The sequence below is a fragment of the Sphaeramia orbicularis genome, chromosome 8 (genome assembly GCF_902148855.1).
Source record: "Sphaeramia orbicularis chromosome 8, fSphaOr1.1, whole genome shotgun sequence".
In the NCBI taxonomy this organism is placed as follows: domain Eukaryota; kingdom Metazoa; phylum Chordata; class Actinopteri; order Kurtiformes; family Apogonidae; genus Sphaeramia; species Sphaeramia orbicularis.
Genome location: NC_043964.1, coordinates 23,341,285 through 23,369,007, shown reverse-complemented (window position 1 = coordinate 23,369,007; position 27,723 = coordinate 23,341,285). Strand labels below are relative to the sequence as shown.

The window sequence follows — 27,723 nt, the reverse complement described above, 5'->3', positions numbered from 1 at the left end:
GACTCCTGCAGCTTCATTTCCTCTGTTTTTCTTTTCACGGAGGAGGGAGGGTGGGGAAAAATCAGACGATTAATCAGCTTTTTCTTGCTTAAAATATATTATCACAGCAGCCGTTAAAAACCCACTATCAGTCACACATTACAGTCTACTATACAGTATAAAGTCCTCTAATGGGAGTGAATTGATCCTGTTTACTTCCATTTAAACTACTTGACAATAAAATCCCTTGACTCCATCGAGCAAAAACATTCCTTTTCTTGTATTTGTGTGGATGTAGTCCGGTGCATCGATACCATCTTGCTCTTATCCATCTGGGAGCTCACCAGCTTTCAGTCAGACGCACTGTGAAACAAACTACTAACAAGGAAGAGAAACCCCCCAAAGAACTGAAGATTTACAGACTTTCAACACACAGCCAATTACTGCACACACACACACATACACACACACACACACACACACACACACATGCACACATAGACTCACGATTTCTTCACTTATTGATGGGATTGATTTCTTGCGCTCAGGGCTATTTCCCTGCCGGCTGATGTGTACAGGAACTGATTACAGCGGTGATTTATGACAGACCATGAATAATGGCTTTTTGAGCTCAGCTAGATTGACCTGAAAGGAAAGACACTGGGGATGCACGGCGAAAAGACAAATGGGTTAAGCAAGGTAAAGCGGGACACATGGAAAGCGATGAAGGGGGGGGACATAAGAGCATTATGTTGGTCCTATACAGCAGCCTGGATTCACTCTGAGCTCATTGTCTCAAGCCAAAGCAGACCTGAGACCTGCCAACTGCGCTCATCCCTCCCTGCTTGGTCAGGGCTGACTCTGTCAACGCTCACCACCAGCCTCGATGACAAAGCGACTTTAACCCTTAGGGGTCTGAGCCTATTTTGGTCGTTTATGAATACTTCTAATTTTGGCTTTTATATCCTCCTGAGACCCAGCAATGCATTTTTGTCCTCTGTAGTGGACACGAGTTTAAGACGTTTACTTAAAAAAAAAAAAATCTACTGAAAAGGACTTTATATATGTATATAAAAAAGTTTAAATAAAAAATGTATCTGAAAAAAAAATTGTTGCATCATGCTGTTTCCAATTAAGGCAATTATTTAATGTAAATTGGCAAAAATATTAACTTACTGGGTCTCAGGAGGATATACCACATAAAAAATGATTATCGTAACCATGTTTAGTGTGTTTTTTTTGTTTTGTTTTGGAGTTTTTTTGCACAACTTCACCTATGTAACCTAATAATTATCTTTTCACTTTAACTTTGTTAACATATCGACCCAAAAATACAAAAAAGTCATCAAAATCATCAAATCCGAATTGAAAATATAGCATATTTATTACAATATAAGTCCCAAACATCATCAGTTGAACTTGAAAAAGAAAACCATTGGTGGTAACTATGAACATATAAAGGTAGAAGTGAATATTTTTGTACAATCAAATTAAATTGTATCATTTTACATAGTCTATTAACATCCAACACAAACTGGGAGGGGGTTTCAAATCTGCAGTTTCAAGTGAAGTTGACATTAGCACTTCTAGTTTGTTTATAGTGTTTTTTCTGTTATGGCGCTTTGAAAACGTCATGTGATCTGATCATACCGCCATAATCACAGACCCTGGAGGGTTAAGTGAAGTATTATTAGCACATAAATCACAAACAGGTCCCTGAGGATTCCATACAATGCAACAATGCTAATGAGTAACTGATTAACAGCTGTCCCATTAAGCCTTTCCTTTCTTAGCACCTGACATTTCACTTGAAACAAGTTAATAGCTCAGCTTCAGCCCCTGTAGCTGGCGTGAAATTGGCACTTAAAGCATCATGAGTCGTGGACATCTATTTAGGGTGTGACAATGAGTCAATCAGTTAGAAACACGCATGAGTTCGTGCAGAAATTAATTAGCATTGTGTAATGAAATGTGGTTGTCGCCCCACGGCAAGGAGGCTGTTTAAATCAGACATCTGAGACGGGTAACCAGTGACTTAAAGATCTGGGCTTAGTGTCGCACACGGACGCTGGCAGAAAGGAGAGCGCACAGAGGCCAAATGTCACTGCCAGACACCACTGAAGTACTTTAATCCAGATAAGTAAAGACATCCTTGCCATCACAGCGACTGAACACTGAGACGATGATTTTGGCTGAGGTTCATTGGGGGGGGATAGATTAGATTAGATTAGATTCATTGAGTTTCATTTCATTCATTCATTTATTTGTTTTGAGCAGAAGAAAAAACTAAACATTTTTATGAGCACAAGGAACTAATAGCAGAGCAAATACATTAATAAATAAAGGTGATCAAGACAATATAGCAGTTACCATGTACACTAGTAATAACAAAATAAATTCAATATGTATTGCTCAAAAAGGAGTGGGAAGAAAAAAACTTATTAAAATGTATTAAACCCAATCCCCATTTCACATTTATACAACATAACATATTACTTTAGATTAGATTACATTACATTACATTACATTACATTCATTGATTTTCATTTCATTCATTCATTCATTTATTTGTTTTGAGCAGAAGAAAAAACAAAACATTTTTTATATGCACAAGGAACTAATAGCAGAGCAAATACATTAATAAATAAAGGTGATCAAGATAATATAGCAATTACAATGTACACTATTAATAACAAAATAAATTCAATATGTATTGCTCAAAAAGGAGTGGGAAGAAAAAAACTTGTTAAAACTTATTAAATCCCACCCCTATTTCACATTTATACAATATAACACATTAGATTAGATTAGATTAGATTAGATTAGATTAGATTAGATTAGATTAGATTAGATTAGATTAGATTAGATTAGATTTTGTTGATCCCACAATAGGGAAATTCACTGGTCAAGGCAGCAACAGAATAAAGTGCATAAAAAAATAATACAAAACAGTAAGTAATAAAACTCATTGACGATATACATATTTACAAAAGAGTGGAACTGGAAAATGTCAGACAGTACAGATGAGACCCAAACAGTTCAGAGTTACACTGTTGTGTTGTACTGTCTGACGGCGGTGGGGATAAATGACCTCCGATAGCATTCTTTTACACTATTACACACACATTAAAACAAGTTGGGACAGAGCGACTCATATTTCAATCAAGGCCTTATGTGGGTCAACTTTGTGACATGAACCGCTATAAATCTGTAACTGAGTCTGTTTTTATGAATAATTCAGTCGACTTCACTGTTCTTGTCAATCTGTTGTGTCTGACCTTCACACTAAACAATTATCCTTCATTTATTCTAATTAAATGCAAAAAACTGTTTTCTCAGGGCGCAGCTCTGGAATTAATTATTGAAGCAAAGTGACAAAGTGGTGAAAAGTCCAAATTTGTGTAAATATGAATCAACCTTATACATTTAATGATGAAATAAGCTGCAATTAAATGAATGACAAAAAACAGAGGGCAAATGAAACATATTTTATAAACATATAACAACATAAAGAGGATATATAACAAAATAAAGAGGATTGGTTGTTGAAAAGAATCTAGAAATAGTGAATATTCCAAGAACGAAAAAATCAATAGGCCATGTTGAAGGCTGTTAAATTTGTAAACACCATTGTTTCGACTCAGATGAAGTTTAACCTAAAGGGTCAAATAAATGAGAGTGTGGGCATGTTCAACAGAAAGGTAAAAATCAGTAGAATAAGTAGTACAACATCTTATTTCTTTTAAAGGCTTCCTCTTCCACCCATAAAAACATGACAACAATCACCACCAGTAGAATTAACCAGGTCACATATAGTACAAATGAAATCTGATAATAACTGTTTCCAAAGCAACATCGGGGACGCATGGAAAACTTTGCAAACCAACGTAAATAATTAGTGTCTTCGGAAATATGTTTGGTTAATGATTTTATTTTGTGAACATCGCAGTAGAGGTGACATTTGTAATGGCTAGTTTACATATATTCTATAATACAGAGTTCAACCAATCTTACACACTTCATTCAAAATGCAGGTTCTTTTGATACTCACACAGGTCATCCACTCTATTAGACCATAAAATCTGTCATTATTACTTGTATCATTGGTTTTTGCTTTAAGAGTATAAGCTTGTTTTTTGGTGCATTCCATATGTAAGGCTCAGAAGTTAAAGTAATTTATGTTGAAGAAATATAAGGTTTAACAGTGAAATAAATTACGGGGAATAAGTTAATTCATGTATTTGTTAAAAATATATTGACAGTGTTTACCCAATTAACTATTTACATTTATGTTTGCAGAATATTATTATTATTATTATTTACACATTTAATTTTTCTCATTTGTAGTGTACAAGCAGCTAAGATAGTCTGTTGAATCTGCCTTTCTAAATCACTTACATTTACCGATCTATGTACTGCTAGCTCCTGATTGGTTAGTTCGGTCATGTGAGGGCATGTGTCAGGAAGTGTTGCTGCGGTAGCTGCCGTGTCCGAAAAGAAAAGCACTGTTTAAGACGAAATCCATCTCCATCCTGCTGTCTCATTTTATAAAGAATGAACCATTAACCACCAACAAACCCTCACCTTACACATATTTATATATTTCGGCTAAAATTTACTTAGGGGGTCAAATGAGTGGCCATTTTTGTCACAAAAAAAAAAAAAGTTGTAAGAAATGCATAGAACTGTGTTGAAATAATGCTAATACATTTGTGCACAGACTACTGATATTATTTGACAGTGGAAGCTATATTTTCAGAAATATTGGATTTTGAATAGCACGTGTATGTGAAAACTTTTGCTGGTGGACGGACGTGACATTACCCATGATGCTCTGGTCAGTACCAGTACTTTATTAGTAATAAACTTATAGACTTACTATTGCTAATTCTCCTCTTATTCATAAATGTTAGTATTGTGGATCTAAAACAATAACAGCTGACACAAAAACACAAAATGTGGCAGTGGACGGATGTGACATGGTTGTTACAGATCCCATCTTACTGATGCTCGGCAGCCATGTCACCGTTTCCACAAATGATCCCTGTGCAAAAACTAGGATCAGAATTATTTATTATATAGTTTATCATCATACTAAAGAGGAAATAACAATATAGAATTTTATTTCTTTATAAAAATGCTTATTATTAGAAAACTGTTGATTTAAAAAGTAATGTGTGACATTCTTAATGTATGTATGTGCGTAACATAAGCAGGATGGATCAGCACCATATTCCAGATTGCAACCTGTAAAAATAAAACATGTGATATGTAGTATATAATCTTGTAAGAAAAACTGGGAAATCTAAAAGAATAGAATATTTGTTTTTCAGGTAAATTCAGTTCAAATATAACTTGGCCATTTGAGACATGAAAATATAGCATTAATTGTGATGAAATTGGACATTTTTGAGCTGAAAACATAGTTCATATGACCATCAACATGTTGCAACAGAACTGAAATCCTGTAAATTTGCATAACTTGCATTTACCAACACAAAGTTCCTTTGGGGATTCACTTATATTGATTTCTTATGCACAAAGACATAAATAAGACCTCTAAGCAAATTTTAGCCGATTTGCCAAACAAAGAAAATCTTAAAATTAAACCAAGTTAAAAACTCACAGTGCGTGAACTTTAAAAAGAACAGGATTGTATCCATATCTGTGTCTGCTTTTATTGCTAAATATCTGCCATCATCAACATTGTTTCTCATTGTTTGTGTTGCACCCTCAAACAGACACGACTACATTCTCCTTCTGGCAACTTTTTTGCTCACAGTTCAGTGTTGGAGTTTACATTAGATATCTCATTCCAACCACTAACACACGTTTTCTTCTCTCTCTTCTTTTCTTTTCATACGCGCTCACTGATGACATCACAAACTCATATGAACTCTGACCTTTTGACAACAGCAAAAACAGGAAAATGTCCCAAAATAAATATACAATGAAATGAGACTCTACTCCTCACAAACAGCTTATCTTTTCACAGATGAATGAAATGGAAATTATTACAAATATTTCTAGGTCGCAACATTTGGCTGATGTTTCTTTCCTGTGAGAAGATAATTGACTCCGCTGGAGCTGGTAGAGGTTAAGCGTTTCATTCAAGGATGCTTCGGCGGACCTTTCCAGTCGACTGTGGAACACCCAATCACAAAAACGCACAAATATGTTGGCAGACACTGACCCTGACTCTGCTTCCACTGACAAATCCATGCGACATCACTCATGTTTATATCTGACGGTGGCTGAGATATGAATGGCACCGCACAAGGATCTCCACCAGCATTGTAGGTCACAAGTCAGTGTCAGTGCATAGCATTTAAAAGACATCACACACTTTCATCTGACTGCACCGCGGATGCTGCCGCTTCACTGACAATGTACGCGACCCTGGCTGCACGAAAGGCCAAAGTTTATCAAATAACAATTTTCTGAGCTGATACAGGGTTCAGGCTGAAGTCGCTACGATGTTTCAGAGACATTTCACAGGGAAAGAAAGAAAGACATAACAGAGGGTGACAGTAGCGCTATTACCTGGAGAGCACTTGTGATATTAAGAGTAAATTCATGCATGAGTTATGGACTTAATTAGACAATATACAGATTATAGCTAAACAGATAACAAGCACAGATGACAAAAAAACAAAGAAAAAACAAGTGGTGCCAGGCACAACAAACCCTGCCCCTCACACGTATTGTATCTTATTTTCCAGCTGATGTCATCATGTAGAATAGAATTAGAATAGACTTTATTTGCCATTTGCACAGATACATAGTAGTATAGGCGCATTGGAATTCTTGTGCGTTTCCCTGAGTCAGAAAAGGAGCTAAGTAAGGATATGACAAGCACAGACACATACCAAAACATAAACACAGCTAAAACATACAAACAAAAAACAGTTATTGAACATACAGCTCAGATACACGTTTGTAAAATAGAGTATTATAGAAAAAGACTAATAGTAATAATAATAATAAGAGTCCTGAGAGGTAACAAACAAGTTATTGCACATTTGAATTGTCTATGAATGTGCTGATGTCAGCATATCAACTGCCTCTATAAATGTGCCAAGTTTGGAGTAAATTGAAACAAAAGAGATGTTTTTATAGACATTTGAAATTTCGCCCATTGTAAGTAAATGGAAAAAAAAAGACTGTAAAAATTCATTAAAAATTTGAACTTTGATCTACTTTTCCCAAAATGAAACCACATTTATTCTGGGTCACTGGCAATCTATAAACCAAATTTGGTATGAATTCAACCAATATTTTTGCTGCTACAGATATTTGAAATTTCGCCCATTATAAGTAAACGGGGAAAAAAAAAAAAAAAAGATTTTAAGAATTCATAAAAAATTTTAACTTTGACCTACTGTTCCCAAAATGAAATCAGATCTATTCTGGGTCACTGGCAATCTAAAAACCCAATCTGGTATGAATCAAGCAATGGTTTTGCTGCTAGAGTATTAACAAACAAACAAACCAAAAACAATACCCTTTGCCTCCCCTTTGGGGTGATAAGAAAATAATATAAAAGAAATTGAAACAGTGACCAAGAATTTTATAGCGTGATAAATCTAAGATGAAGTCACTGTGTTATTACTGTAGGAAATTCAGTGTGTGCCTTCTACCCATTCTAATACACACACACTACCATTAGCATTAGAAGGTGCTCCCATTGAAGGCGCTTGGGAAAACTCCAGGTTTTCATCACCACAGTTGTCAAGAGCATTGACAGGAGAAATAACCTACGTATACATGTTTTTGATGATGGTGGAAAACTGGAGAACCCAGAGGAAACAGACAAAGGTTCAAGTCTGACTGTGAATGGAACACAGAACGCTGTAACTGAGGTGGAAGTATTAACCACTACAGTTACATCACCTGATTGGCGAAAATATTGTTTTTCAAGTGGTGTTTAATTGAGTTGAGAAAATGGTTTTATCACCACAGAGAAAGAGTCAAAGTTAATATTTGAAAAACAAGATTAATAGAGGACATACATGGTAGTCATCTAATGTTTATCCTCAAATGGTCAGAACAGTTGAGAAACATCATAGACTACAAATAAAGTGTAATATTAGCAACAATCCTAATTTACCAAAAGTTAAGGCTGTGTAAAATGTATATAAAACAGAATATAATGATCTGCAAGTTTCACATTCTATTTAAAATAGAAAATAGAAAAATATATTAAAGGTTTTCATTGAGATGTCTCATTTCAAGAAAAAAACAAAAGTAATATTGAATTTGAAAACATCTTGGGACAGTCACATTTATCACTGTGGGGCATCTTTTTTTCTTTTAACAAAAGTGGATCAAACATAGATTTATGAGATTGTGAAATCATTGCTTTCCATTTTTATTTACTTCTTTATTTATATTATGCATTATATTTGACATGTTTTGGCGTCCCAACTTTTTTCATATGTCCAGTGTTCATTTATATATGCTTGATTTCCTGTTTTTTTCAGTGTGATATAATTCAATTGAGAAATATTGAAGCTGAAATGATTTCAAAAGAGTGTAGTGTTGAATTTAATACACCTTATGCTTCACTCAGCTTGTTTTACTGACCGAAAAAACATTAGTATTCACTTAACAGCATTACTCAAGGGCTGGCACTTAATGATTTATGACCGACTCTCAGAAACTTCAATGTAAAATCTATAAATTTCTTGTATCTTAAGCCAAAAATATATAATGTATGTTTTCTCCTTTTTGTCACTTCCAGTTCGGATTTTTATTTTGAAACATGGCCGAGGCCGTTCTCTTCTTCTTGGAGCATCCTCTATGTGAGCAGCCATTATCGAGCGTCATGGATTGAACTGGTGTTGTGCTTAGTGTTTACAGATCAAAACATGCCAGAGACCAGGGGAGGAAATAAATGGAGATGCAAAAACTGAGAGGAGGCAAGTCAATGCAAAGCTGCCAACAGTAAGAATTGATTCACAGATGCAGCCAAATTCAGCAGATGGTGAGTAAATGTAAACGGAACTGAGCAATCAGATTTTCAACAGAAACACTGAAGAGGAGAGGAAAGAGGAGACTGAAAGAGATGAGTGGAGCTGAGAAGGAAATATATGGTACAACTGGATGAGAAAAACAGCCCTTTGGCAGTAATAAGTCCTTTCCTTTGGTAACATTTGCTCCAGTTTGACTTTAACCCATAAAGACCCAAACATCCACCAGCGACCAAAATCATCTACTGATATAAAATGTTAAATAATCCACAAATCTTATCAATACATGTAAATACTTGGTGTAAAATGCAGTTTTTCATCTTTTCATGGTCCTCAGATATGACCCATTTGGACGTTCAGAGGCGCCATAGTGAACAATTGCATGAATTTAACTTGCGCATAAAAATTTGCCTAATGGAAAAACAATAATTTCGCCCAAACTCTCGTTTTTCGATAGCGCAATTGGTATGGATGGAAAAACCTTTTTTCACAACTAAAGTCACGTGAATAAAAAAATGGATGTTGACAAACAAAGAAGAGGAGTTTTAAAAGAAACACGACACGGTATGTGTGGACACACCATGAAACTGAAACATTTTTAATTTAGTATGGGATAGTGGGGTAATGTATAATAATAAAAATGAATATGTCTGTAAATCAACATGATATTTATGATTGTCGCCATGTTTATGGAATGACTTCTCATGTCATCTCGCCTTAATAAGTAAACAAATCATCATATTTGTGATTTAATGGAAAAACATTACATACTTCTGTTTTTTTTTACATTTAGTAAATATCAGTAAAGTTTTGTACAGATATCCAATGGAAAAGTGACTACTGTCATCTTCTACAACATTGACTCACCAGTAAAACCCATGGAGTTAGATCAATGACAGTAGATGGAGACACTTGTTTTCATGTTCAGTTAATGATATATTTTACTGAAAATGTCACTTTTTCTTCATTTTTCTCGGTTTTTGATATAATAACCTTCAACTTTAATTTGAGCTTTTATGAACATTTACATGACCAGAACAGTAAATATAGGAAAATACCTCAATTTGACTTAAAAATGCAAAACACAGAGCATAATATTAGAATTAATGGTGGCACATCACTAAAGAAAGGTTAAAAGTAGAGAAAAATTCATTTGGGGAGAGCCACTAAAGTAGCACTGGGTCTTTATGGGTTAAGATCGTAATCATGCTCGCCACGTAAACCGACACGTCTGGGTTCACACAAAAATGACACTGATATTGGATCTTAAAGGCTGAAAAGAAGATAAAAGAGGCCAGGCTCACATTCACATCACCACAATCTGGACGCCATCCAGGGACATCAAGAAGTACAGAGAGAGATAATGCAGGAGCAGGAAGTGCCAATCTGAGATTAAGTTCAGCTAAAACATTTTCACGATGTCTTCTTAAAAACTGCACTGCATTGTCAGATTGCACAACGAATAATAGGATGTCGGGTAAAGAAATGCCTCAAGCTACACAGCGCACATTCCTTAAGCAGAGAGCATGGGCTGAATAAATCCACTGTCGCCTCAGGAAAATCTTTTAGGCTGCCTTACAGCTGTATACACTGGCATGAGTATATACAGCAACCTAATGAAGTCCACTACATCACATTAGACCACACAGATACACTTACATTTACAACATGTAGCCAGAATAGCCCTCTGTTACTGCGAAACGTAACGTCAACACGTGCATGAAAGCTGGAGCTCACAGTGTGATGCTTGTTTTTAGCTGTACACTCACTGGAATCAGGTCATTATAGTGGGAAAAATGATCTTTCGTTACCTTAACAAAATAATTTCTTGTTTTCTAAATGAATTAAATCTACTGGGTTTTTGCATTCTCCCACTCATTGCAGAATTATACACATTATTAGTTCAACATTTAATGACCTAGAAGTATTTTCAGGGACTTCCAAAGGCATTTTTATCAACATCTAACTATTCCTTACTGATTTAGCACCATTTATTATAATATTATCCTTTGTATCAGTTATTTTCATATATTTAACCATGTAAAGCCTGAACTATTAAATCACTGACAGAAAGTTCCAGTTCTTTGAAACTGGAGGCTTTATTGGTCCTTCTGAACAACCAAAAAGAAATTAAAAATTTTTTTAAATATCAATTTCCGTGCATGAGTTTAAGTTTTGTATCATATTTGATACATCAGGTCTCAATGTTCAAATATGATTATTTTTGAACAAACAAAAAATAATATAACACAAACCTGTCTAACAAATTGGTAATTCCTTTTCAAAATTGGCAAAGTTCTTCCTCCTTCCTCATTAACAACATTCTCGAAGTGTGACTGGAAAGGCCTCTGGTGAACGAATTCCTCCCCCTTGGTGGATTATCCACGTATTGTATGTATCTAATTGTATACATCAGGTTTTTTCAAGGAAAAAAAAATATGACAATGATCATGTAGAGGGCTTCAAAACTCATGTATCAAATATGTAACATTTGGTGTTACAGGGTTAATTTATTTATCATGTAAATGTTCTTAAAAACTCAGGTTATTATATCAAGATAGAGAAAAATGATGAAATATGAGTTTTTCAGCAATATGTATCATTAACTGAACATAAAAACCAAGCATCTTCAACCCCTGTCATTTGTCAAACTACATTGGTTTTACTGGTAAATCAATGTTTCAGAAGATGACGGTGTTTTCACATTCATTACACAGTCTCTGATTGTTCAAATGGTTCATATTTGATGACGATGAAAAGCTGAGAAACTGAATTTCACCTGAATTATTTAACTGTATTGATAGGATTAGCAGTTCAATACTCATTCAACATTTTATATCAGTAGATGCTTTTAGTCACAGGTGACTGGTTTGGTCTTTGAGGGTTAATTGGCCAAACTGATTATTCTATGTCTAAAAAAATGTTGATGAACTGAAAAAAAGTCTCTGTTATATAAATTTGTTTGTGTTAAATTGAAAATGTGTGTAGATAAAAGTCATCCAAGGACCAAATCTGAGATATCAGAACAGTTACTGGTATTGAAAACCTCTGAATGTGTCCAGATTTAAGATGTGAAGATGATGGTGTTTTCATGTTCCATATGGAGCCTCTGAATGTTCAAACATAAAGCAGAGAAACTGCATTTATTCAATTATTCACATATATTGATAGGATCGGTGGTTCAGAAGTTATTCAATACTATACTTTCTAGGTCTTTAAGGGTTAAGGCTGCAGTGGACATTGATGTAAACAGCTGGATCAGATATCATAGACTCTGTTATATGTTATTCTATGTGATGTGTGCATACCTCACTTTTCTTGCAGTACATGAAATCAGCCTTGAGTACTGTCTCTACACAAAACTCACTTTATTGTCCCTGTAGGGAAATGTGGTCTCTGTATTTTCCCCTTCCCTGTACACACAGCACCTTAGTGTTAGCAATTAGCATTAGCACATTAGGAGCAGTGAGCTGTCATTGAAGGCCCTCGAGGACCAACTCCAGATCCTCATCAGCACCGTGGTCAGGGGCACCGACAGGAGAATTAACCTACGTCTGCCTCCTTTTGCAGGTCTTAATCCCTCCTCAGTCTACAGGACATTTTTACTTGACCTTATCTCGCTCTTGGATAAATCATACTTTATTTCGAGACCAGTCAAGACCACAGCTGCAGGGATACCACTAATGTTCAAATGTATTTTCTGATTTGTGCAGCATCATCACTGTCATTTGAAAAGATTTTAATTTGTCCTTTCATAGGCTCACTGGCAATGGGAATCATCTCACCAACCCAAACCAAATCAGTGTCTAATGTTTGGAAGATGTCATTGGTATGTATTTGGTCTGGTCTCCATCATGAGACTGCATTTGTCTTGGTCTCAACATAGTCTTGCCCCCTCAAAGTCTTAGTCTGGAAACTCTTTGTCCCAATCATGACTTAATTTAAATGACCTTGACAACAACATTACATTACTCTGCCAGATGAAATAATAACCAGACAATCTGCAAATACATACATAAACAATATCCAGGTCCATATAATGAAAAAATAACAAGTAATTGAACTAAAGAAACATAAATCTTTACAAAAACCAATCTATTTACATGTCTTAAAGTGAAGTGCTTGAGGTGAAGGCTAAAAGAAAAAGGACGCTGGTTATTGATTCAACACCGATATCAGATGGATATTTGTTATTGACTGATGCGCAAAGTCAAAAAATGTATCAGATCTGAAAAAGTCACATCAGTGCATCCCTACATTTCTACTCTGACTCATTTCCCATTATTTAATGTAGGTTACGATTGTTGTTTTTATGTCCACTTGAACTGATATAAATGCTTTTAGAGATGTGTGTGGTTGTTTATCTGTACTGGTTTCCTGTAGTTGCTCCTGGCAAATACCCTGTGGTACAAAACAAGACAAAAAAAAAAAAATAAAGACAAAAGAAACTATGCATTTTCATAAAATATGAGATAAACAGTAACACTAAACTGCAACAGAAAACCAAGAGTGTACTGGAGAGCATGCATCTGCAACGCTCAGGATGTGTTCGCTGACCTCAGGGAAATGTTTGTTTTCATGCTACAGGACTCGGACAGAGAGTTGGGCTGAATCTGAGGGGTCAGGGCTGATCATGTGCACTAATGCCAAGCTGGAGAAAGCAGCGGAGATGATATCCAGAAACTATAGCGCTGTCTGCTGCTGGCCTCCCCTTCAGCCTGTGAATACCACCGCTAAGTCGTTATCATTCCCAGAACAAACACGTTCCTTGTCTGAGCTAATCTTTATGTAAACGGTCTGCCTTAAGTCGTCTTTAGGGGAGTTTCATTTCTCTTGACTCTTAGCTCTATCTCATAGCGTGAATCCACATACCAATAATAAAAAGAAGAAAAAGCAGAGAACGCACAGAGCTATTTAAAGTGAGGCCTTGAGCATTTCTGTCAAGTGGATCTTTATTCCTTTTTTTGTTTTAGACATAGAATCTCAAAGTGTTAGCCTGCGAGGCTATCACCAAGGCTACACTAGTAGCACAAGAGCATCTGTGTGCGCCTTTGGGCTTTTTCCTACCCATCACACCATGGTGGGCTGTGGCTCAGCTAATCCTGAGGCCTTGTGGCCATGGAAACCCACTCATGTATGAATGTTACTTTGTTTAACCATGACTCCAGGAGAAGAGACAGAAAGGAAAGGACAGGACAGGACTGTCCTGGGAGACACAGCACGTGTCATGATGTAACAGGAAAGAAAAAGAAGAATGAGTCGCTGCTTTGGTTTTTACATTACCCAAAAATGTAGAGACTGGAGGAAGCAGACAGGTAGTATTTATGAGACTTCAAGACTTTATTTAGACCAGGGGTGTCAAACATACGGCCCGTGGGTAAAAAACAGTCTGCCAAAGGTTCCAATCTGGCTCATGGGGTGAATTTGTGAAATGCAAAAATTACACAGAAGATATTAATAGTCAAAGGTGTCAAAATGATTTTAGTTCAGGTGCCACATAAAACAATCTGATCTCAAGCCTAAACTATAAATTATCACATCTAAAACTTCTCTTTGTTTTAGTGTAAAAAAAGTAAATTTACATTATGAAAATGTTACATTTAAGATAAGACAAGACAAGACAAGATAAGATAAGATAAGATAAGATAAGATAAGATAAGATAAGATAAGATAAGATAAGATAAGACTTTACTGATCCCACCATGGGGAAATTTCACAGTTGACAACAGCAACATACAACACACCAGTGCAAGAGAAAGACAGGTAGCAAAAAAACATAATTTAGAGTGAAATATAAAGGAAAATTAGAAATTTGGTATTTACACAAATATTTATATAAATAGAGAAATACTAGTTACATCACAAAAGATGTAAATAACCTGAACAAATATGAAAACATAAAGAGAAGTAAGTGCAATTTTAACAATATGATGCCTAATTGCAAACATTTGTGCCTTTGTAGATGTGTGCATTGTGATCTGTAAGTTGTAAATGATAAGCTGACACATAATACCATTAAAATTGCACTTATTTTTCTTAAAAATTCTCAGGTTATTCATGCTATTCACATTTTTTAAAGGACAATTTGTAATTGTAAACATTTAAACATAAAGTAAACATAAACATAAAATAATTTTACTTTTTTCACTATAAAACACAGAGAAAAGTTTAGAGTTGATGTTATTTATAGGTTATTATGTAATTATTTTACTGGTTCTGTCATGATCTGTATCTGTGTGGCCCTCAGTTCCTCCCTCCCTGTCATGATCTGTACCTGTGTGGCCTCAGCTCCTCCCTCTCCTCATCTCCTCATCATTGGACTCACCTGCTGGCGCTGTGTGGCTGCAGCCAATCACCTTCAAGCCTATTTAAGGCTTAGGTTTGCAGCCATGCAGCGCTGGTCCATTGTTCTCCTTATCCTCTCCATAACCCGGACATTTTTCCATATTCATCCATGGACTCTGACCCCAGGTTTTGTATGTTTTTTTGGACTCTGTTTTTGCTTTAGTTTTTTGTGTTAGGTTTTTCGTTGTCTGGTTTTCTTTTTTTTTATATTTTGTTAAATAAACTTGTTATTTTTTCCCTTCAGTACCGAGCATTTGAGTCCTCTCTTTTTCCCCCGCTGTGACAGGTTCAGCCCACTTGAGATCAATTTGGTCTATATGTTTCTATCATACCTCTTGGTGAAAAAGTGAGTGATGTTCAACAGATTATCCATAAAGTATAAGTACTCATCTACAGACAAAGCAAAACAGATGAGTACTGAATCTCAACTATAAATCTATCAGAGAGTAAATACTCTGGTCTTTCCAAATACAGTGTTTTTATAATGTGAAACTGATCAATAAGCCAATATAAGAGAAAGAGATAAAGCAATGTCAGGCCCTGAATTCAGGAAATATGAACAATTCACCAGAAAATAAAGTGTAATATTATTATTATTACCTCCGCCAAGGAGGTTATGTTTTTGCCAGGGTTTGTTTGTTTGTTTGTTTGTTTGTTTGTTTGTTTGTCTGTCTGTCTGTTTGTCTGTCCGTTAGTGTGCAACATAACTCAAAAAGTTATGGACAGATTTTGATGAAATTTTCAGGGTTTGTTGGAAATGGGATAAGGAAGAAATGATTAAATTTTGGTGGTGATCGGGGGTGGGGGGGACCACGGGGGGGCCCATTTCCAACAAACCCTGAAAATTTCATCAAAATCTGTCCATAACTTTTTGAGTTATGCTGCACACTAACGGACAGACAAACAAACAAACAAACAAACCCTGGCAAAAACATAACCTCCTTGGCGTGGGGGGGGCCCACAGGGAGGGCCACTGATCAGCCTTGGCGGAGGTCTGCGCTCTCCGAGTGCTTCTAGTTATTATTATTATTATTATTATTATTATTATTATTATTATTATTATTATTATTATTATTATTATCCAATTCAACCTGACATTAGAGCTACAACTGACAGTGTCTTAATCCAGACTGTGTCATTGATAGAGTCCAAACTGACTTTTAAAGCTTCAGCTGAATCCAGTTGAAGGTATGAGGTTTCCATAGGAGACTGAGTAAACACTGAACTTGACCCCAGAGCATCAGAGCGTCTGGAGGAACACGTTGTATATGGAACAGCAGCTAAAAATAACCTGACCAGCGTGAGCTTGTGTCTTTGTAGATTTTTATTAGTGTGATGCTTTGTTGATGCTAAGTTGACTTGAAATGAGTTGAACTGAAAACATCAACACATCATTTCAATTATATAACGTTATTATATGTTATTACTGCAGGATGTTTGACCTTTGACCCTGCTACGTGGTCATTGTTTGTCCTTTTTGTGTCCTCGAGATTTGCCCTTTGTGGTTAAATAACATTTTTTTATTGATCTGAACTGGTTTATTATAAAGTTTTATACAACGAAGCTTATTCATACTGTTAACTTTTAAGCATCAAACACACTGCTGTTATATATTACTGTACTTCTCTGCTCTTTTTTGCATTGCACACTGTTTTATATTTTAATGCTGCTTGTATGTTTTCTGAATATCACCAATAAGAAGCCATGAGCATTAATTTCCTTTTATTTCCACCTTTTTTTCATTTTTACGCACCAATTTGTCTTTTTTGTATTGTTTCATGTTGGAAATATCTTTATTCCTGTAAAATCAAATCAAATTATCAAAATATAATGGAATATAATGCAACAAGGCTCTTATTCTGTACTGTTTCCATAGGTTCTTACATGCATTAATATTTTGTGAAATGCACATATTGAAGGAGGCAAATCCCCTGTATATCCCCCTGAAATCTACAACTACGGTTTTACATTTTAAGACAAATAAAAGTGAGATCATACAAAGGTGGAAGTAAAGGGAAATTCTTTAAATTTGTGGTTAACCCCTTGTAGATTCACCTCAATATTCCACTGTTTTTGTCATGAGGTGCTGCTCTTTCTGAATGTACATATGTTTCCTGGTTATGTATGATCCCTGTCATTCATGGAACTATTTCAATGCCCTCTCTCTTTAACATGTTATTAATTTCACGACATTCTACTGATTTTTGGATCACTTTTGTTTTGTTTGGATTGTTGACTGGAATAACTGATCAATAGTCACATCAATACAATAATCTACATACCTGAGACTGGAAACATATTCATTTACTATTACGACATGTGTTAGCATTTGCTTCTTGATTTTCTGTAGATGTATCCTGCTGCATTGGAATTCACTTAAACCTCCAGCAGAACACACCTGAATAACGGACGTAATGTCTTTCTTGAAAATGGAAAAGATCAAATTTTCTCTCAGAGGATCAACTGAGAAATGTTACATTACATGGAAGCCTTTTCTCTCTTACTTTGATAAAACATCTATAGAAAATATAACGGAATAGAATAGCTATAACACTCCTAATGAAGTGAATGTGGACCAATGTGGGTGGGAAGAGGGGGGGGGCTCTTTTTGTTTGTTTGTTTGTTTGTTTTAGTTTAAGTTTTTGTTTGTTAGTTGGTTTTTGGAAAACTGGACATGATTATTCCTGTAGTGAGAGAATATGTATCCTGAAAATGTGTCCTAATAAAAAAAGATTATTTTAAAAATTTACTATTACGACAATAGTCGCTTTTCCACTGACCCTCACACTGTGCAAATATAACTTGTACATAAAAATTTACCTAATGGAAAAATGACAATTTCGCCAAAAGTCTCATTTTTGATTAAAAGTTTTTGCACTGGCAAGAGGTGGTTTTTCAGGCGTAACGCAAATGGTATATCACGCAAAACTGCAATGAAAAGACCTTTTTTCGCAACTAGAGTCAGTTGAATTAAAAAAATGAATGTTGACGGACGTTACAAGTAAAGAAGAAGAAGAAACATGTCATGGTATGTGTGGACACACCAGGAAACCCAATCATTTTTTAGTTTAGTACGGGATAGAGGGATAATATATAATAATAATGAATATATCTGTAAATCAACACCATATTTATGTTTGTCGCCATGTTTATGGAATGACTTCTCATGTCATCTCGCAATAATAAATAAACAAATCATCGCATTTATGATTTAATGGAAAAACCGCCATTATACACATTTAGTAAATATTGGTAAAGTTTTGCGCAGATGTCCAATGGAAAAGCGACTACTTATGCCTAATGTCACTAATTTGCATCATAGTTATTGTAGGTGATATATTCAACTCATCTCCATTTAATTTAGGATCTGCATCACAGCAACAACACATTTTTTTTTTTGATAATTGTAAATACATTTAGGCATCAGGGGTTTTATAAAACAGTAGTCAGTGATGAAAACAACCTGCTATTTTCCTGCATTAAAAACTGGCCACATTCGTGCATTAATCATGAGCTGAATAATTAGCCCTATGACCCAACACCAGAGGTCGTGACCTTTTTGGTGTTCAGTGAAATAGAGCGAGGAAGAGGGTGAGCATGAAACAGCTGACACAGCACTGACGAAACAGGATTAATACACACGTGCATTTGCTTTTAGTTACAATAAATCACTACTGGAAAAAAATCCCCCTAAAATGCCTCCTTTCCCTTTTTGAGCCTCATCCTTCCTTTCTTCACATTTCAGTCTGTTTTGTGCATCGATGTGTGTGTGTCTCTGTGTGTGGCGGAGTGTAGCAGTAAGGCGGTGACAGGGTTTCAGCCTCGGTCCGTGAACCTGGCTGCTCTGTTTAGCTCCGCCAGTGACAGAGAGCGAGGGGGACATCGCCCGGCCGTGGCTGCCCCAGCTGGGCCAATCAGGCGTGAGCGCCCGTGGACAGCTCGGCGCATGCCCGTCGCTGTGTGCAGCGCCGTGGCACAGATCCCCTTATGGATTTTAATATGTTCTCCACAGTGTCTCTGCCGCTCTGCTGACCGCTCATGTGCATGTTGGTTCAGATAATGAAGGTGACTCTGTGTGGTTAATACAATCTCTGCATCCTCCTTGACTGTACACACACACACACACACACACTGTACACTGGGATAGTGTTTCATAGGGTCACACAGGTCACATGGTGTGGCTTTGTGTAGTGATGCATGTGTTTTGGAAACTTTAAGTACCTAAAACTTTAATTGTGTATCTAATTGTGAAGCAAAAAATATAATCATACAGGTGATGAAGGAAATCTGTGAATGACAACAGTTTGTGCTGTTTTGTGAATGTGATGATGTGTATTTATGGAATCACATGGACCAGGGGTGTCAAACTCATTTTGGTTCAGGGGCCATATTCAGCCCAATTTGATCTCAAGCGGGCCAGACCCGTAAAATAATGATTTAATAACCTATAAATAATGACAAATCCAAGTTGTTGTTTTTTTGTACAAAAAAACCCCAATTAAATTATGAAAATATTTACATTTTACAAAAAGATGTGAATAACCTGAAAAAACAGAAATTTCATTTGAAAAATTACTGCAATTTTTACAATATTATGCCTTGACTTATTATTTATACATGTACATTACACACAGTGTTACATAAACATTTGGTAAGAGGCAGAATTTTGTTAAAATTTTGAAGTTTGGAACTAAAATTTGAACAATTTCTACAATATTACATCTCTTATTATTAACACAACTACAGATCACAGTGGATCCATAAATGCACCAAACATTTTAGTAACAGGCAGAATGTTGTTAAAATTGCACATTTGGGGTTGTTGATCTTTGTTTGTATTTATGTATTTATTTGCATTTTATTGCGAAACAATAGTTTTGTAAATGTTAACATTTTCACAGTGTAATGTTATTTTTTTCACTTAAATTTTTTCCACTTAGTTTTTCACAAAGACAATTTGTCATTGTCATTATTTATGGGTTATTGTGTTGTTATTTTTACTGTAGATCACATTGGTCTGTATGTGGAACCTGAACCAAAATGATTTGGACAACCTGGACTGTTCAGGTTCATTTTTGCACTTTCATCCCACGGGCCAGAATGGAACCTTTGGCGGGCCAGATTTGGCCCCCGAGCCACATGTTTGACACCTGTGACATGGACTTTCCTTAATGAAATGATCTGGGGTTTTTTTTTGCTTCAAAATAAAAATGAATGTACTCCTCCTCCTCCTCCTCCTCCTCCTCCTACTACTACTACTACTACTACTAATAATAATAATAATAATAATAATAATTTAGGTTGTTATGAGGGTAGAACTACAACTATAGTGGTGTAAAAACATTTTTGTTCACCCCATACTGGAGGTGGACCGATATATTGGCCGGCCGATATATTGATATTTTTCAATATCGGCCATCAGCCTTAATTTTTTTTTTGAAAGCCAATGTTTTACCGGCAGTAAAAATGTTATAAGATATTTGATCAGGCAGCTGTGTGGGCAGCACTTGAGCTTTAATAAATGCTAAAGAGTACTACGTGCATGTGTATTGGTAATTTGATTTATATTGCTGCATAAAAATCTTAATTAAATGTGTTTCAGTTGTATTTTACAGCCCATGTGATTTAAAAAAAAAACTGCCTTAAAATATTGGTCTCAAAAATCGGCTGTAGATATCGGCCATCAGCTGACCAAATTTTTAAAAAATCAGCATCGGCCTTAGAAAAACCCATATCGGTAGAGCTCTACCCCATACATCTGTGATATATTGCATTAAGAATCACCCTTAAGTCACTGACCTCTGCCAAGTATTGTTCCATTCTCCAAACCCACATGCTCCCTTCTGCACATGCTCTGTTGCATCGAGGTCAAACAGGACGCTTCACAAGATAATAAATCACATCCAGGTCACAACATAATGAAACTGTAAAGAATTTTGTTTTATTTTTTCTTATTATCAATAAACAAAATAATAATTTCACTAAAAATATTTTTCCATTACTGTAACATATCTGGAGTAGATTAAGCTCAAATCTCCAACAACCATCCAACAGCAGTTATCAAAAGTCTGCATAAACCAGTGATAAATATAAACTGTTACCAATAAAGTTGGAATAAAACATTTTTACCTCTTGTCATGAAATGATTGTGAAAATATGATTTATTATTGATAGATGAAGTGTAAGTGGGACTCAGTATGTAATCATTGTACCTGATTAAAGGTGATTACTGATGTGTATCAATAGGAATAAAAAGAGGAATGTGTCTGAAAACAAAATTATTCCAACTTCATGGGCAACAGTGTAGATGAAGACTGTAATGTTGCAAAAAAATGTCTAAATCACTCAGCAAGATATGAATAATAAGCAGGATTTTCTTCTTTGAATAATCTTTAAACTGACTTTGAGTTCCATTTATGTCACTGTTTAAAACCTGTATTTTAATTTCAGTTTTGTGATGGGTTTTTCATTTCCAAATAGTTGTATTGCTGTGCACTTTAGTAAAAAAAACAAAGACAACTACACCATCACAAAATAATGGTTTCTCTTTACAACTGACACACTATAAATCAACTGACCATAATGGTTCCACACCACATGCAAACATAAATGCAGAGTTTTAAAGGGGCAATCTGTCATTTATATGCACAAAAAATAAGTGGCTTTGTGACAATTTGTTGAATAAACAGACCTGAACTTTGTCTCATTCAGTGAGTTTTAATAGTAAATAAATAATACTTATACTGTTGGATCTGCTTAGTGTTAGCTCAGTGGTGAAAGCTTGTTGCATTGGTCTTCTGTTTCATTAAATTATTCATGGCATACACTGTTCTCAGACTGTTAGCTTGTCTGTTAGCCCATTGAAGTGCTTGTTTTTTGAGTTGTGTTCTGAGTTTGTAGTTGCCGTTCTTCTGGTTACATGGATGTATAACATGTGTATACTGTAAGTGTTACCATGGCAACACAGATGGAACTGTAACTGCCCATGGGCTTAAGAGGCTACAGCAATAGACATTAAAAGAAAAAAGTCATTGTTGGAGTGTTTGAGACTCCTATTAACACGTTAAAACAGATATAATACGCTCAAAATGATGGTTATGGTCAGCTCTTACCAATGACTGGTGATAAACACACAGATAGATGCTGAAAAAGAGTTTTAATGGAGGGTAGGAATATACTTAACCTATTTTAAAGGCAGCCACAGCTAACAGGTATGAGTCACATGAGCACTGATCACTGCTGGATCTGACAATAAGAGCGAAGCAGAAACGAAGGTTACGTGTTTAAAGAGTGACAGTGAATGAAAGGCCTTCATTCCCGCCCGTCACGTTTTGACTCCGCCCATCCGGTGACCCGAGGGAAGTGGCATAACCTGTCAGCCTGAATCACAGCCTGTGCTACAACAGCCGAGCTCATATGTAAATGTGTCAGCGTGCACAGATTCATAAGTCCGACATATCAGTGTGAATATGCATGTTCAACACTGACTGAAGCGTAAACATCTCGGTGCATCTGTGTGCATGTGTGTGTTTGTGTGTGTGTGTGAGTGTGTGTGTTTTCAGCTACGCAGTATGTATGTCCGAGCTGATCCCGGTATGTTACAGTGACATTCCCCATGGGAAGGAGCCACACGACTGTTTTCATTTGCTACACTGCCCATATCTCTTCATGAGTGCAGACTTGGTAAAAGTGACATCTGATTTCATCCACACTCAGCGGGGTTCTCACTGTCTGCCTCTATCCTCTTCTCTTACTACTCATACACCCTCTCAAGTGACTGTGGAATCACTTTATTCTGCTTTTTTCAGTTTGGTTACTCTAGATTTTGTATGTCTTCTAATTTCTGGGTTTTTTTCTGTTTTGTTTCTCTAAATACTATATTTTTTACGTTGACATACTTTTGTCAAATTATCACTGAATAATCCAAGCATATGGTTTTTATTTATTTATTTATTTATTTATTAGGGACAGTGCATATTAATGAACATCTACAACAACTGCAGCTGTAAATATGACAGATTGTAGCAGCAGTGCTAATTACCTCTGCCAGGAAGTATTGTGATCGCTTTGCTTTGTGTGAGTGTTTGTTTGTTTGTTTGTTTGTTTGTTTGTTTGTTTGTTTGTTTGTTTGTTTGTTAACAAGATAACTCAAAAAGTTATGGACGGATTTTCATGAAATTTTTTTTTGGGAACTAAAGCCACTAGTTTGTATTATGGGGGGTACTGGGGGGGATTCAGAGACCCAAACCCCTCTAAAGAGAAGAATATCAGTTTTGGGTAGCTTTGTCTAGCTTGTTGAAAATGTATTATTTTACCATCTTGTTTTGTTCGTTTATTGATACAAGCTGTCGTCTTTATAAGTTCAGTTACTTAACATTGTTCCACTGAGGCTGGTACAGTCTACGTTAACGTTAGCTAATGTCTTAGCAAGATAAGCTAAGTCTGTATTTAAACCAAGCTTATTACCTCCACCAGGAGATATTGTGATCACTTTGCTTTGTTTGTTTGTTTGTTTGTTTGTTTGCGTATTTGTTTGTTTGTTAGCAACTTTACGGGAAAACTAATACAACCATCTTTACCAAATTTTACCCACAGATAGGCCTAGGGCCTGGGACCAACCCATAAAATTTTGGGCCAAGTAGGCCAAAGTTCAAGGTCACAGCAAAGTCACAAAATCTCAAATTTCCCTATCTCTCATAATTGAGCAATTTTCGAAAATTCATAAAAAAAATTCAATGCAATTTGATACACCTGTATCTTATACCAGTATCTTGCACCTGGCAAAAAATTGTCCACATCCACTGTGGAATGTGGACTCTGTGGACATTTCAATTTAACATTGAAAATCCCATTTACGACACATTTTTCATTTTAACTCAACAAATATTGATTGGAATTTAATATAATTTGACATACACATGACTGGTACCAAGCTTCAACTTTGTACGAAATATCGTTCCACTCCATTTCTCTTCCGTTACGCTCTGTTGACTTTTGTTATTTTTTATGCATCATTTTCAAAAAATCATAAAAAATGCAATTTGTGAAATATCATTATGAAATTTGTTTTGCACATCCATAGTTTAAAAAGAAATAGTTGATCCACACATGCACACCGTTCGGGGTGCTTGGCGGAGGTTTGCATTCTCTGAACACTTGTTTCCATCTGTAGTCCCTAGGCAGGTGACAAGAAAGACAGTACAGCCAGTAATACTTTTGCATGATAAACATCTATTTAATCCTGTATCAAGTTCCTTTAAATTATCCTAGATTAGGATGCAACTGACAAATGTCAAACAATATCAAAACAATTGTATGGAATGTAAAATCAGCTAGAAAAAGAAAAATGTGATAGCTTCCAGTTGTGTTTGATATAAGATAAATCAGCTGGCCAAAATGCAAATATATTAAAACGATGCTAAAAATATTTTAAAAATGCTGCATATGATGCATATTTATGTAGCCATTGCAACAATAGTTGGATTTCTGACCAACAGAAACCAATCGGCTAAACCTCAGATGTTAAAATTATAGCAGTGATGTAAAAATGCTACAAATTGTCACATTTATGAAGCTAATATCCACCATAACTTACAGAATTAACTTGTCCAAAACTCAAATATATCAAAGTTACAGCACTAGTGTAAAACAATTTTATATCTAAGACTCTGAACTCAACAATGTTTGGATTTCCAACCAACAGAAACCAATAAAAATACACTTACATTACAGTGTTGATATAAAAAAATATTATATATTCTCCTATTTAAATGACTGATTTCAACTATCTTTGGATTTTTCTCTGACAGAAACCAATGGTTCAAAACAAAAAAATGGTGAAATTACCACACTGGTGCAAAAAGTGCAAAACATTTCTATGTCTAAGACTCCAATATCACCAATACCAGGATTTTAGCCTTCAGAAACCAACTGTCTAAACCTCAAAACATTAAAATCATAGCATATTCTCACACATAAGAAGCTGATATCAACCATGTTTGGATTTTTCACTTGCAGGAACCACCAGTCCAAAAGAATGATGTATTAAAATTAGAACACTGGTGTAAAAAGTGCACCATATCTTTCATATCTAAGACTCTGATATCAACAATGTTACAAAAACCAACTCTCTAAACCTCAAAACACTAGAATTATAGTATGTTCTCATATTTAAGAAGCTGATATCAACCATTTTTTTAATCTTTTGCTAACAGAAACCACTGGTCCAAAACTAAAATATGTTCAAATTTTCATCATTAAAGCAGCGTATGACTTTCATCACAATTTTTTTCTTCAAATTTGTAAAACCAGAGTGATAGCCTTACGCACCTGAATCACTCCCCTCATGGTGAACAACTACGAACATGACTCCATCATAAACACAAACTGAAATGTCACTTGGGCCTTTTTGGAAATTGTGTCTCGAAGTGCATTGTGGGAATGGTGACCAAGCGAAAGCGGTTTCTCACAGATTCGGCAAGAAAACAAGCCAGACCGCTACAACGTAAAATGATACAGTCCATCGGGGATGTTTTAAAGAATGAGTACAGTCGGTGGATGGAGGTAAAGGCAACATTTGGTGTCAGCACTCATGAAGAGACAGCGAAATTGCTGCTACGTGGAATTCACCATTCCCACAATGCACTTTGCGACAAATTTTCCGAAAAAGGCCCAAATGACATTTTGGTTTGTGATGTAAACAAGTGGACTGTGTTTATGATGGAGTCATCTTTGAAGTAGTTCACAGTGGTGGAAGTGATTCAGATGCCTAAGCATGGAAAGACTAATGCACAGGTGTCAAACATGCGGCCCGGGGGCCAAAACCGGCCCGCCAGAGGTTCCAATCCGGCCCATGAGATGAATTTACAAAGTGCAAAATGCAAAAATTACCCTGAAGATATTAACAGTCAAGGGCATCAAACTCAAAAATAATAGCATAATAACCTAAAAATAATGACTCCAAATGTTCATCTTGGTTTAAGGTGAGAAAAATAATGTGACATTATGCATCTAAATAATGGCAACACCAATTTTTTCTCTTTGATTTATTGCAAAGAACATTAAATTCCGATATCCTTTAACAATAAAATGTCAATAACCTGACCAAATATGAACAACCTGAAACGTCTAAAGAAAAATAAGTGCAATTTTAACACTATTCTGCCTGTTTTGTGTCTTGGTAGATCTGATCTGTAATGCATATGTATAAATCATAATTTAAGGCATAATATTGATCAAATTGTACTTATTTTTCTTCAGAAATTTCATTTTTTTCCCAGTTATTCACATCTTTTTTTGTTTTGGATAGAAATAGTTTCATCATTTAATGTTATTTTTTTGCACTAAAAAATTTGGATCTGTCATTATTTATAGGCTATTATGCTATTATTTGACTGGTCCAGCCCACTGGAGGTCAAACTGGGCTGAATATGGCCCCAGAAAGAAAATGAGTTTGACACCCCCTGGTATTAGTGATAGTTCGGCTATCACTGGGGTTTTACAAATTTGAAGAAAAATTTGTGAAGAAAGTCAAATGCTACTTTAAGACTCAAGTATCAACAATGTGCAGATTTCCAACCAACAGAATCCAAACATCCACATTGAAAGTACATAAAAATCCCAGCATTGATGTAAAAATGCTACATATTCTCATAATGAAAAGACTGATTTCAACCATGTTTGGATTTTTCACTGATGAAAACCAATGTTCCAAAGCAAAAATGTTTAAATTCCTCACTTATTAGAAGCAGATTTCAACAATATTTGGATATATTTGGATCATAAATCATGCAAAATTATGAATCATTTATCCAAATACACATCTTGTTGATCTGCAGGTGCATTTCTCTAAATCTGAGTGTGAATACATGTGCTGCATTTTTTTTTTTTTTTTCACATGTTGCGTCTGTACTAAATGGATGACGTGAATCATGGTGGGAAGGATTCCCTTTGTCAGAGGAAATCAAGCGTTTGTTTCTTTTCTTTCTGTGCTACATATTGTCATGATGAAAAGACTGATTTCAACCATGTTTGGATTTTTCACTGATGAAAATCAATGTTCAACAGCAAAAATGTTTAAAATCCTGACTTTTAAGAAGCAGATCTCAACAATATTTGGATTTATTTGGATCATAAATCATGCAAAATTATAAATCATGTATCCAAATTAGGGCTGAAAGATATATCGTATCTATATCTAGATATGAACATTGAAGATATTAATATCGAAAAAGCAACAATATAAACGATATAGATTTCTGCAGTAAAAAAAGATTTTCTGCAGTAAAATGTTTGATTTGTAATTTATTTATTCGTACTTTATGTTAATGTTGATGACTGGCAGTGAGTTCTTATAAATAAAACTGCACTTTCCACATTCTTTTGTATTATGATGTTTGTATTTTTCTGAAAAATGCTGGGTTTTCAC

The 27,723-nt window shown here is 35.4% G+C and overlaps 1 protein-coding gene across 2 annotated transcripts in view; it reads right to left on the bottom strand.

Annotated features, from left to right (window-relative positions):
- gjc1 (gap junction protein gamma 1) overlaps positions 1–27,723 on the bottom strand; it is an 81,398-nt gene that overhangs the window by 46,892 nt on the left and 6,783 nt on the right. The window lies entirely within an intron of this gene.